General features: G+C 38.8%; 2 pseudogenes; both read left to right on the top strand.

Moving 5' to 3' along the window:
- Window positions 340-1,280, top strand: LOC106503298 (annotated as a pseudogene).
- Window positions 8,315-9,261, top strand: LOC102177000 (annotated as a pseudogene).

Below are 10,367 nucleotides of genomic sequence, written 5' to 3'. Positions count from 1 at the left end.
CATTATTCATTTAATCCTCTGTACTAGCTATAGGTCTATACTTGAGAAATAAAAAGTAAGAAATATGAGCTGTTATCTGCAGATGTCTGTCCAGTGGAAGAACTAGCTGGTAATCAAACAAATAAAACTATCGACCATGAGATAAAGCTATTAGATTCTGAAATATGTTTCTCAGAATTTATATTTGGAAGGAGATTTGGTCTGGACTCTTGACTTGATTGCTTGTTTTTTTGTTGAAACAATAAAATAACCTTATAATTATATCTATTCTTTTTCTCCTTCTACCAACATAGCATCTGAGGATGTTAGAATTCTCATAAGAAGAAAACAGCACAGAATATGGACTCTTTGGATGGAACCTGTGCCTTGGTGACAGAGTTTGTTCTGTTAGGGTTTCCAACTCGTCCTGAACTGCAGATTGTCCTGTTTCTCCTGTTTCTGACTTTGTACGCTATGCTTTTAATGGGGAGCATTGGATTGATGATGATAATCAGGGTTGATCCGCACCTTCAAACCCCCATGTATTTTTTCCTTAGTAACCTATCCTTTGTAGACCTTTGCTATTCTTCAGCCATCGTTACCAAAACGCTTGTCAACTTCCTCTCAGAACAACTCTATTTCCTTTCATGGCTGTGCCCTGCAGTTCTCTCTCTTCTGTGCTTCTGCAGATACCGAATCCTTTATCTTGGCTGCCATGGCGTATGACTGCTACGTTCCCATCTGTAACCCTTTACTGTACACAGCTGTGACGTCTTGGAGCATCTGCATATGGTTGATCATCTTGTCATACTTTGGAGGCAATAGGAGTTCCCTGGTGCACACACCCTTTGCATTTATTCTGAAATACTGTGATAAAAATGTCATTAATCATTTTTCCTGTGACCTCCCTCCCTTACTTAAGTTATAGTGTACAGACACGTCACTTAATGAGTGACTTCTCTCCACATACGGCAGCTCAGTGGAAATTATCTGCTTCATCGTCATCATCATCTCCTACTTTTACGTTCTCCTCTCAGTCTTAAAGATCTGTTCTTCCAGTGGGAGGAAGAAGACCTTCTCTACCTGTGCTTCTCACCTGACATCCGTGGCCATCTACCAGGGAACTCTGCTTTTCCTTTACTCATGATCCAGCTACCTGTATTCTCCCAACACTGATAAAATCATCTGTGTTTTACACCATCACCATCCCAGTGCTGAATCCCTTGATTTATAGTTTGAGAAACAAAGATGTAAAAGACACTGCTAAAAGAGTCTTAAAACCAAAGATAAATCCCTCCTGAGATATAAGGTTCCAGGATTCATTTAAATCCCTGATTACAAAGTCCAGCTGTGTGTATGCTCAGTCATGTCCAACTCTTTGTGACCCCATGGACTATAGCCCACCAGGTGCTTTTGTCCTTAGAATTATCCAGACAAGAATACTGGAGTGGGTTGCCATTTCCTCCTCCAGGGAATCTTCCTCACCCAGGGATGGAACGTTTATCTCTTGCTTATCCTGCATTGACAGGCGGATTCTTTGCCCCTGCAATGCCTGGGACAAACTGTAGCTAAGAACCTGCAACAAGCTTGCCAGCGCATACACAATTTCTCACACAAGAATTTTATCAAACACTTGTTTTCACAGAGCCAAACAGATTTATTAGCCCCCAGATAAAGGAAATATTTAAATGTTTCAAAATTGTTGCAAACTAATAGTTGGATAACCTTCCAACTATTCAGTTCAGTTCAGTCACTCAGTGGTGTCTGACTCTTTGCAGCCCCATGGACTGCAGCACACCAGACTTCCCTATCCATCACCAACCCCCGGAGCTTGTTCAAATTCATGTCCATCGAGTTGATGATGCCATCCGACCATCTCATCCTCTGTCGTCTCCTTCTCCTCCTGCCTTCAATCTTTCCCAGCTATGGGGTCTTTTCTAAACAATCAGTTCTTCATATCAGGTGACCAAAGTATTGGAGCTTCAGCTTCAGCATCAGTCCTTCCAATGAATATTCTTTTATTATTGACTGGTTTGATCTTCCTACAGGCCAACGGATTCTCAAGAGTCTTCTCCAACATGTCAGTTCAAAAGCATCAATTCTTTGGTGCTCAGCTTTCTTTATGGTCCATCTTTCACATCCATACATGACTACTGGAAAAACTATAGCTTTGACTTGACGGACCTTTGTTGCTAAAGTAATGTCTCTGCTTTTTAATATGCTGTCTAGGCTTGTCATACCTTTTCTCCCATGGAGCAAGCATCTTTTAATTCCATGGCTGCAGTTGCCATTTGCAGTGATTTTGGAGCCCAAGAAAATAAAGTCTGTCAATTCCAACCACTAGGAGCTGGGAGTTAATGCTAGAACAGATTGTAATAAGTTGTCTTAAAAGACATAGTAAGAACCTCAGAGATTGTGTCTGTGTGTGTTTTCATGTGTAGAATATCTCATTAACAAGATTGCTTTACAAAATTACTGGATTAGAGAGGAAGCCATATTCCTTTGGTTTCTGTGCTATCTCTTGTACCCAACTAGTCAACTGCACTTTGATCAAGTTACTTATTTTTTCTGTCTCAATTATCTGACCTGTAAAATAAGGACAGTATAGTACCTACATCAATGACTGTTGCATATTTGACTAAATGCTGACAAATATGCCTGAATCATTTTAAACACTTGATAGATCTTAAATACATATATTTCTTAATCAATTAAAATACATAAAGTGCACAAGATGGTGTGAGGCTGGGGTGCTAGGAAAGCAATCGAAACAAAGTGAAATACCCTTATTAAAAGCAGTCCAGTAACAAGTCAAGAACCTTCTATACCCAATCTAATCCAAATGAATTTGAAAACTTTTTCTAAGTGGCATCTTGTATACTAAAGGTTAATTGCAAGCAAAGTATTTGTTTTCCTCCATATCTTTTATTTTTATGTGTGACAGTATTACTGAAAGTATGGAACATCCTTCTCTGGTATCTCAGAAACACAATGAGCTACTGAACCTGTGTCTTCAATGGCTTGTCAACTGACATGACGTTGGGAAGCCCCACAGAGAATATTCACTTGAAACCTGGACATAAAAGGACATGTATAATTGCAAAATATATTTCTATAACTTATGTTTTTTGTTTATTAATATTTTCATAAAATAATATTATTATTGAGGCCACCCAAGGTGGGTGGGTCATGGTGGAGAGGTCTGACAGAATGTGGTCCACTGGAGAAGGGAATGGCAAACCACTTCAGTATTCTTGCCTTGAGAACCCCATGAACAGTGTGAAAATGCAAAATGATAGGATGCTGAAAGAGGAATTCCCCAGGTCAGTAATTGCCCAATATGCTACTGGAGGTCAGTGGAGAAATAACTCCAGAAAGAATGAAGGGATGGAGCCAAAATAAAAGCAATACCCAGCTGTGGATGTGACTGGTGATAGAAGCAAGGTCCGATGCTGTAAAGAGCAATAGTGCATAGGAACCTGGAATGTCAGGTCCATGAATCAAGGCAAATTGGCAGTGGTCAAACAGGAGATGGCAAGAGTGAACGATGACATTCTAGGAATCAGTGAACTAAAATGGACTGGAATGGGTGAATTTAACTCAGATGACCATTATATCTACTACTGTGGGCAGGAATCCCTCAGAAGAAACAGAGTAGCCATCATGGTCAACAAAAGAGTCCAAAATACAGTACTTGGATGCAATCTCAAAAATGACAGAATGATCTCTGTTCGTTTCCAAGGCAAACCATTCAATATCACAGTAATCCAAGTCTATGCCCCAACTAGTAATGCTGAAGAAGCTGAAGTTGAACGGTTCTATGAAGACCTATAAGACCTTTTAGAACTAACAGCCAAAAAAGATGTCCTTTTCATTATAAGGGGACTGGAATGCAAAAGTAGGAAGTCAAGAAACACCTGGAGTAACAGGCAAGTTTGGCCTTGGAATATGGAATGAAGCAGAGCAAAGACTAATAAGAGTTTTGCCAAGAAGATGCACTGGTCATAGCAAACACCCTCTTCCAACAACACAAGAGAAGATTCTACACATGGACATTACCAGATGGTCAACACCAAAATCAGATTAATTATATTCTTTGCAGTCAAAGATAGAGAAGCTCCATACAGTCAACAAAAACAAGACCAGGAGCTGACTGTGGCTCACATCATGAACTCCTTATTGTCAAATTCAGACTTAAATTGAAGAAAGTAGGGAAAACCAGTAGACCATTCAGGTATGACCTAAATCAAATCCCTTATGATTATACAGTGGAAGTGAGAAATAGATCTAAGGGCCTAGGTCTGATAGATAGAGTGCCTGATGAACTATGGAATGAGGTTCATGACATTGCACAGGAGACAGAGATCAAGACCATCCCCATGGAAAAGAAATGCCAAAAAGCAAAATGGCTGTCTGGGGAGGCCTTACAAATAGCTGTGAAAAGAAGAGAAGCGAAAAGCAAAGGAGAAAAGGAAAGATACAAGCATCTGAATGCAGAGTTCCCAAGAATAGCAAGAAGAGATAAGAAAGCCTTCTTCAGTGATCAATGCAAAGAAATAGAGGAAAACAACAGAATGGGAAAGACTAGAGATCTCTTCAAGAAAATTAGAGATACCAAGGGAACATTTCATGCAAAGATGGACTCAATAAAGGACAGAAATGGTAGGGAGCTAACAGAAGCAGAAGATATTAAGAAGAGGTGGCATGAATATACACAGAAGAACTGTACAAAAAAGATCTTCATGACCCAGATAATCACGATGGTGTGATCACTCATCTAGAGCCAGACATGCTGGAATGTGAAGTCAAGTGGGCCTTAGAAAGCATCACTATGGAAAAAGCTACTGGAGGTGATGGAATTCCAGTGGAGCTATTTCAAATCCTGAAAGATGATGCTGTGAAAGTGCTGCACTCAATATGCCAGCAAATTTGGAAAACTTAGCAGTGGCCACAGGACTGGAAAAGGTCAGTTTTCATTCCAATCCCAAAGAAAGGAAATGCCAAAGAATGCTCAAACTACCACACAATTGCACTCATCTCACATGCTAGTAAAGTAATGCTCAAAATTCTCCAAGCCAGGCTTCAACAATACGTGAACCGTGAACTTCCTGATGTTCAAGACAGATTTAGAAAATGCAGAGGAACCAGAGATCAAATTGCCAACATCCACTGGATCATGGAAAAAGCAAGACAGTTCCAGAAAAACATCTATTTCTGCTTTATTGACTATGCCAAATCCTTTGACTGCGTGGATCACAATAAATTGTGGAAAATTCTTCAAGAGATGGGAATACCAGATCACCTGACCTGCCTATTGAGAAATCGATATGCAGGTCAGGAAGCAACAGTTAGAACTGGACATGGAACAACAGACTGGTTCCAAATAGGAAAAAGAGTACGTCAAGGCTGTATATTGTCACCCTGCTTATTTAACTTATATGCAGAGTACATCATGAGATATGCTGGACTGGAAGAAGCCCAAGCTGGAATCAAGGTTGCCAGGAGAAATATCCATAAACTCAGATATGCAGATGACACCACCCTTATGGCAGAAAATGAACAGGAGCTAAAAAGCCTCTTGATGAAAGTGAAAGAGGAGAGTGAAAAAGTTGGCTTGAAGCTCAACATTCAGAAAACGAAGATCATGGCATCTGGTCCCATCACTTCATGGGAAATAGATGGGGAAACAGTGGAAACAGTGTCAGACTTTATTTTTTTGGGCTCCAAAATCACTGCAGATGGTGACTGCAGCCATGAAATTTAAATACACTTCCCCCTGGAAGAAAAGTTATGACCAACCTAGATAGCATATTCAAAAGCAGAGACATTACTTTGCCAACAAAGGTCTGTCTAGTCAAGGCTATGGTTTTTCCTGCAGTCATGTATGGATGTGAGAGTTGGACTGTGAAGAAGGCTGAGGAACGAAGAATTGATGCTTTTGAACTGTGACGTTTGGGAAGGCTCTTGAGAGTCCCTTGGACTTCAAGGAGATCCAACCAGTCCATTCTGAAGGAGATCAGCCCTGGGATTTCTTTGGAAGGACTGATGTTGAAGCTGAAACTCCAATACTTTGACCACCTCATGCGAAGATTTGACTCATTGGAAAAAGACTCTGATGCTGGGAGGGATTGCGGGCAGGAGGAGAAGGGGACGACAGAGGATGAGATGGCTAGATGGCATCACTGACTCGATGGACGTGAGTCTGAGTGAACTCCGGGAGTTGGTGATGGACAGGGAGGCCTGGCGTGCTGTGATTCATGGGGTCGCAAAGAGTCGGACACTACTGAGTGACTGGACTGAACTGAACTGGACTGAACTGAACTGAACTGAACTGAATATTTTCAGCATTAATGTTTATTATATCATTATTTAATTGCCATTTATATATCTGTTGGCGAGGTATCTTTTCAAATCATGTCCCTATTTTTAATTGGGTTGTCCTGTTATTATTTATAAACATTTTTGTATAGTCTAGCTACAAATTCTTTGTTGAAAAAATGTTTTACAAATATTTTCTTCATTTCATCTATAAATCTAACATTTATCTATATTACATAATACATAGCATTACATAATAATACAAAACATTAAAAATGATTTCATAAAATTATCTAACAGGAATAATTAATAATCAACAAAACATTTTCCCCCCTCTGCTTATATTCTATTCATACTGCTTCAGTTTTTGTTTGCTATATAAACACTATCTCAAAATGGCACAGGTTAAATAACTGGGCTGAATTGTGTTATTCTTCATGTTGACCATGGTCAGATGGTATCATACCATACAGCATCCCATGGACAGAGGAGCCTGATGGGCTACAGTCCAGGGGGTCTCAAAACAACAACAACCAAGTATAAACATTAGTTTGAAGGTTCTTGTTGCTTTATTTCAAAAGTAGTTGAGGTTCCATCTTACAAATAACAACGTGTGAAAAACTGAACTTCATGTGAACAATATATCATATTCTTTAGGTCTAAAAATGTACACATCACTCATATTCCAATTTTCACATATTATGCAAGACACACACACATGCAAACACGTGACACACATATAAATGCATGCAGACACAATGGAGATAAGTCTGTATATTTCAGAAACAACTGAAAGTGAAATTCACTCAGTCGTGTCTGACTCTTTGTGACGCCATGAACTATACAGTCCATAGAATTCTCCAGGCTAGAATACTGGAGTGGGTAGCTATTTCTTTCTCCAAGAGCTCATTCCCAACCCAGGGATCAAACCCAGGTCTCCCTCATTGCAGGTAGATTCTTTACCAGCTGAGCTACTAGGAAAGCCCACAGCATTTATTATCACTCATCTCATTTCCATTTTATAAAGAAAATGTCTTTTTTATATTTCACCGGAGTGGGTAGCTTTTCTTTTCTCCAGGGGATCTTCCCAACCTAGGGATCGAACCCAGGTCTCCCACATTGCAGGTAGATTCTCTACCATCTGAGCCACCAGGGAAGTGCAAGAATATTGGAGTGGGTAGCCTACCCATTCTCCAGGGATCTTCCTGGCATAGGAATTGAACCAGGGTCTCCTGTATTGCAAGCTAATTCTTTACCAGCTGAGCTACAGGGTAGCTCAAGAGATAAAAATATGTGTCAGATAAGTTTGTAGAAATGTTTCCCTTCAACGAGTAAAGAGACTCTTTCTTTGGCACCAGACAATTCCCACAAAAAGGTAATTAATATTATGATGAAACAAAAACACACATCTAGAGAACTGCTCATTAATACTTAATGTCTCACCAAATATTGAACATAACATAAACCAAAACCAGAAACATAATTATTTTATTAAGATCAATCCATGATATGCTCATTATTTCTGGAACTGATACAGATATTCTTAAAACAATCATGGTTTTGAGAAATATTAAAATTGTTATCTTGGTTTGTATCCACATAAATATTCACAGAAAATGCTTAGTCCTGAAACTTACAGCCAAGTATCTCTAACATTAGAGTCTTACCCACATTATTTTGAAGAGGAGAAGACACGTAAATTCATCAAATGTATTCTCTGAAGTAAAGAAAGGAAGGCTCAGAGACAAGCTTGTAGAAAGTAACAAGCTTCACAGATTACATTTAGATTTGGTTCAGTTTCCCAATGTTCTATACCAGGTATTTATTTTTATTGAGTAATAACAGTTATGCCTTTTTCAAGAGGGGGTGCATGAATGTATAAGTTTCTGAATATGAAGACAATTGCATATAGAATTGTGTTCTATCTTATGATATATTGCAGATGTGCAGAAGTGTTACACATCCAAGTGTCTTTTTCTCGATCATTTTCTGAAAGCTTAGACAAGAACAAGGAAAAATGGATGGAGGGAATTTCTCCACCATGACTGGATTCATTTTCTTGGGAATTGTTGGTAACACCGAGGACAAAGTGACCATATACCATGGCTCTAATTGTTTGTCTCATTGGCCAATGGCAAATCTTGGGATGATGTTACTGCTTGAGATGGATCCCCAGCTGCACACATCCATGTACTTTTTCCTCGGTCACCTCTCCTTCTGTGTCCTCTGCTATTCCACTGCAATGCACCCCAAGATGATCATGGACCTATTTGCCAAGAACAAATCAATCCCCTTCTATGGCTGTGCTCTGCAATTCTTGGTCTTCTGTATCTTTGCAGATTCTGAGTATCTCCTGCTGGCAGTGATGGCCTATGACCAGTACAAGGCTATCAGCAGCCCCTTGCTCTCTGTGGTCAGCATGTCCAGCAGGGTGTGCTCCCTGCTTATGGCTGGGGCTTACCTGGTGGGAATGGCAGATGCTCTGATACACACGGCATTAGCATTTCGCTTATGTTTCTGTGGATCAAATGAGAGTAACCATTTCCCTGTGATTTACCTCCACCTTTCCTCCTCTCCTGCTCTGATATACAGGTAAATGAATTGGCGTTATTCACTATTTTTGGTTTTACTGAACTGAGTACCATTTCAGGAGTCCTTTTCTCTCATTATATCATCCTATCAATCTTGAAGATCCATTCTTCTGAGAGGAAGTTCAAAGCTCTCTCCACTCGCACCTCTCATTTAAATGTTGTGACAATTTTCTAGGGAACTGTACTTTTCTTTTATTTCAGGCCAGATACTTCCTACTCTCCACATCAAGACAAAATGACCTAATTGTTCTACATCCTTATGATTCTCATGTTAAATCCTCTGTTAAATAGCCTACAGAACAAAGATGTGAAACAGGCCCTGAAAACCTGGAAAATGAAAGGTGGTTTTAGAGGGTGTACTATAAAGATATAGACACACATACATATGTCTGTTGATTTTGTAAAATTATATTCATGATCCAAGGGAAATGAAATTGTTTCAAATACTTTAAAGGAGTGAATAAATATTTTTAGTAAAGTGTAATCTTTAAAAATACTACCGTTCCAAAACACAGCATGCTTCATTGGGTATATACAACTAATATATAGCACTTCCTCTTTGCTGAATACTTCCAGAATTTTGCAGTTTTGTCAAATATTATGATTAATTCTTTCATTCAAATATTATTTCAATTACACTAAGATTTATTGTATATTTACTGAGAGAACTTTGAGCATTTAGGTTCTTTATATTCTATGATACACATTGTATTTTCTACATTAATAACTATAAGCTAGAGCTAATAGCAAGGATAAATTAACTACACAGTCAAGTAATTCCTAAGAAGCCTCAAAATCACTCTGAAATAAAAACTGAGGACTATAAATCCAGCAGAGGCAAGACTATCAAAAGAGAAAAGGCAGTCTCTTCAATAAGTGGTGCTGGGAAAATTGTACAGCCTGTGTAAATGAATGAAATTAGAATATTCTCTAACACTGTACACAAAAATAAATGCAAAATGGATTAAAGACATACATATAAGATGAGGTATTACAAAACCCTTAGAGGAAAACATAGGCATAACAGTCTTTGACATTCATCGCAGCAATACTTTTTTTTGTATCCACCTCCTAAGGCAACAGAAATAAAAACAAAAATAAACCAATGGACCTAATTAAACTAAAACAACAACAAAAACTTCTGCACAGCAAAGGATACCATAAACACAATGAAAGGACAACCCATAGGATGGGAGACAATATTTGTAAACGATGTGAGCAACTAGGGATTAATTCCAAAATTTACAAACAGCTAATGCAGCTCAGTATACAAAACAAACAATCCAAACAAAAACATGCACAGAAGATCTGAATAGACATTTCTCCAAAGAAAACACACAGATGGCCAAGAGGCACATGAAAAGATTCTCAACACGTGAATCATTAAAGAAATGCAAAGTAAAACCACAAAGAGATATTATCTCACACTGGTTAAAACGGCTATAATCAAAAAGCCTACAAACAATAAATGCTGGACAG

The sequence above is a fragment of the Capra hircus genome, chromosome 20 (assembly GCF_001704415.2).
Source record: "Capra hircus breed San Clemente chromosome 20, ASM170441v1, whole genome shotgun sequence".
Taxonomy (NCBI): domain Eukaryota; kingdom Metazoa; phylum Chordata; class Mammalia; order Artiodactyla; family Bovidae; genus Capra; species Capra hircus.
The sequence above is the reverse complement of the archived record's forward strand: the minus strand, read 5'-3'. Positions and strand labels throughout refer to the sequence as shown.